Here is a 4,077-nt window from a genome sequence, read left to right as displayed (position 1 = left end):
GACCGAGAGGCCTTTCCAACTCTGCACCTCTCTCTGCTCCAGAGTGACCTTCAAGAGTCAAACTCCTTGCCACAGTCCCCAAGCAACTGAGCCTTCACAGACCTTTTACAGGCAACATCTCTCTCTCTCTCTCTCTCTCTCACAACACACACACACAACTTCTCAGCTGAGTCTGATAATCAAAGAGGGCTGGCTGGTGCCACATCCCCTAGTCTTTAAAGGGACAGACTACCCTGCTACACCATCTAACTTGAAAAAGACTAGCCAACTCCTGGGCATCTCGAACCTGCTCAGACCTGTACCTCCCACAAGTTCACACAAAATGCTACTCTGTGGCATTTGGAAACTTTTAGTCCTTAGTGTGTGGTTAGGAAAATAACACTAGTAGCTCCTTCCTGTAGGTGGGCAGACAAAGCGAGAGTATGCCTACAAGAAGGCTGCTAATACATGTTGCTTTCTCTTTACGGTGAGATTGAACGCAATGTACCATGCGATGTATGAAACGGAGAAGGAAGAAAAGAAATCAGGATAATAACACATTAAGAGGTAACATTTCTTCTTTGTATTTCAGTTACAAATTACAATAGATAGTGACAATATTATTCCTGAGTAATGCAATGAAACTATAGGCATGCAATGCTATAATTATCCTGTTTGTAACAACAAAAATGCATACCTGTACAAAGCTTCTATTGAAATATTAATAATATATACTGGAACATTAATTTAAATTGAGAGTGAAAAGGCAGAGTTATTAATGCTTATTAAACATTCTTAGTCTTTTTAGTGTACTGTATATCAAAGTTGTCAGTTCTGCAAATTTGACTTGAAATTCTGTCAGTTGTACATTTTTTACTATTTTAAATTTTTTTAAATGTATATTTAAAAGGAATGAAAGGAAAGTCTTTTTCTGATTCTGGACTGTAACTTATTCAATATAATATTAGAGTTTATCTGTCTATTACTTTCTGCATTCCAGGAATGCTTTAACTAGTTTTTAGTAAAAGTTTGGAGTTTATCTGAAAGCATTTTAGGGGTCCGCAAATGAAAAAGTTTGAAACCACTGACATAGAATATTTTATATATGAGCAGGAATATGTTTAAGAACCGCTAGTTAAACTAAACTATTGAAACCAAGTTCCTGAACAACAGGAAGCTGAGCCCAATCTACTATTCTAATCTGTAAACCATTGTTTTAAAGTTTATTTTACTTTAAGGCTCATATTTTTAAGAGGTGGGATTTCATGCAATACATGCATACACACAATTTATATGCAGTTACTGTATTGATGTGTGCAAACTGAGTAACTGCTTGAGAACAGGAAGTCTACCTAGTTGTGTGCATAACTGCAATAACTATAAATACATCACATGCATACATTTATATTTAGCATGTGCAAGTGGACCTATACCTTTTAGAAATTTGGTCCTAAAATAGTTCACAGCTCTTTCCCACCCCCAAAAATAGAGGGGTGTAGGTAAAATTCTGTAGATAGAAGATTGAAAGGATAAGGTGATGGGATATGGAGCCATTTACTTCTAGCATGCTGGCTCTAATTCAGCCTAGGAATCTAGTGACTGAAAGCTGTTACCATCTTCTGGTTCTACAGTAGCCTAAATTAAATTAAAATGGTGGTCCACATCATGCACACAAACATGTTTACATACTCCAACAACAGTTTTCATCTTCAAACTTAACTTACAAAATAACAGGGTTTTTGTTGTTGCTTTTTAAAATGATGAACAGATGCTATCTTGGCTATTCCAACTATTCACATATCCGGAGGGAAATAAGAAAAGAAAAAATGGATCCAAGTTCATGGACAAAAAGTTTGTAAATATGCAGCCAGTATAAAAATAACACATGTAATCTAATAAGTGCTATATATCAGGACCGTGTATTTTTATATTCATAAGAATATATAGTTATGTAGAGCACACCATTTTCACACACAATCCAGGAAATGTTATTTCATGAATTTGTGCCATTCTATAATTTAAAAAAACAAGAGTAGCCACAGAGAAAGCACAGATTAAATACAGATTTTAAAATGCAACTTCCATTGTTGTATTTTTAGGTAACCTTGAAAAGAAAAGAAAACTTTCGAGATGTTTAACACAACAAGCTCAGCACAACAGGATTTTTCCTCCAATGGAACACTGCCACAAAACTTGGAGAGACTGCATTTGATTTTGATAGCACTATATAGTGTCAATCTGGCAGGGGGCATTGCTGGAGTCATTGTGATGGCCCTTCAATTGTTTCAAAGGAATATACAATCTGTGATGACCATCATTATCATCAATCTCATGGTGGTACATTCCATTCTCTTACTCAGTCTTCCTTTCCGCCTTACCTATTACATTTCATCTGAATGGAAATTTGGGTGGTTCACCTGCAAAATGTTTAGTGCCTTGATCTATGCCCACATGTACATCACCTTCATTTTCTATGTCGCTATTATTATAATACGCCTCTTGAGACTGGAATTTCGGAGGTGGTACACTAAAACCTGGATTGCTGCTGTCTGGTTTGTGGGAACTGTGGTTATCTTCCCTATTTTTTTGTCATATTATGGCACCTCTAAAAACTATAACCATTCTAAATGCTTTCAGTTCCACAGAGATATTCAGGAGCAGGGTATGATGATAGCAAACTACTGCATGATTGGTATTATGGTGGCAACAGTCTCTGCACTCTTCATAATCCAATTAGCTGTAATCTTTCAGTTAGCAACGAAGTATTGGCCTGACATGAACTCACGTGTGGAATTCAGGGCTCAGATGAAGAGCTTTTTTTTCATCCTGGTAATACTAGTCTGCTTTATACCTCATCATGTATTCAGAATATACTACATCCAGAATTTTCCCCTGGAGGATGACCATGACCTATTGCTATACAATGAAATTTTCTTAGCTTTCACAGCACTGTGCTGCTTGGATATGTTATGCTTCATAGCAGGAATAGCCCATTAAACTATGAACTACTGGTACAGCAAACCTTGATTTTGGCTCTTCTTGGAAATAAGAAAACTTACTCAAGAGTTACTGAGTTACAAGGACTACTGACTTTTCCCTATGAGGACAATGTTATTTGGATCTCTATAATTTTCATTCTTTTGTAGCCCACTAGGAGACCGAAGTTGTTGGTTCTCATTTTCTATCCTGAGGGTTGATATGTCATGATGCATAAGTATTCCTCTAATCTTTGAAGTTGCCTAAGTATATTGGCTTTGCAGCAACAGCAAATTTCACCAAGAATTCTCTTTGCTCATCTCTAGTGATTCTATGTAGTCAGCCTGTCTCATTTACTCAAGAGTTTCTCAGTGAAAATAGCTCACTTTACACAATAAATCTGCTCTCACAATTAGCTCATATTGAGGATGGTATATAAACATAGACCAACCTCTAACTGGCCAAAGGTTAGGAAAAATTTTCCTCCTGGAGTACATTATTGCAGAATTGTCCATTCTGAGGTTTTTATACCTTCCCCTGAAGCACTTGATACTAGAGACCAAAACATTTTATACCTTCCCCTTATGCGCTTTGCAATAGTGTTTTTGAATTAACAAGAAAATGAACTTTTCCAAAGAGCGGAAAAATGAGCTATGTTGAAAGAGTGGGAAAAGAGAATTGGGAGCAAGGCTTAAATTAAATAGGTGGGTCCAATCCCCCTTTTCTTCTCCTCAACACATCTCTACCAGCTTTTTATTTCTTGTGCCATCTTCCCCTAACTCTCTTATTCTCCTCATTTAAATATGCTAATTGGTAATTTAAATACAGACACAAAAGTTCAAGCTTTTCAGACATTTGCCCAGTGTCACTTCTACGGCAGAATGGCAACTACTGCTGATACTTCTGGGGTTCTGGCCATATGGACTGGAGCTGTAATGCAGTCTCAAGTGGTCTGGTCCTTCAAGAAAACAATAGCCCTGTCACAAGGGAAGTATTTTATCAGCCTCCAAAAAACAGAAGTAAATCATCTCTCTGATGACTATTTTTGCTTAATGTTCCTAAATTGTATTGTTGATTTCCAGAGCTAGATGCTGTGTTTCTCAGGTTCCCGATGTAACTGAA

At 36.9% G+C, this 4,077-nt stretch overlaps 1 pseudogene across 1 annotated transcript; it reads left to right on the top strand.

Moving 5' to 3' along the window:
- The first annotated feature begins 471 nt into the window (after positions 1-471).
- On the top strand, positions 472-2,976 carry LOC311516596 (putative G-protein coupled receptor 141 pseudogene; annotated as a pseudogene). Its single transcript, XR_014714659.1, has 2 exons — positions 472-546; positions 2,079-2,976. The product of XR_014714659.1 is annotated as a putative G-protein coupled receptor 141 pseudogene (transcript).
- The last annotated feature ends 1,101 nt before the right edge of the window (positions 2,977-4,077 follow it).

This window comes from Lepidochelys olivacea (assembly GCF_965140295.1).
Source record: "Lepidochelys olivacea isolate rLepOli2 genome assembly, chromosome: 2".
In the NCBI taxonomy this organism is placed as follows: domain Eukaryota; kingdom Metazoa; phylum Chordata; order Testudines; family Cheloniidae; genus Lepidochelys; species Lepidochelys olivacea.
This window is presented reverse-complemented; position numbering and strand designations above follow the sequence as displayed.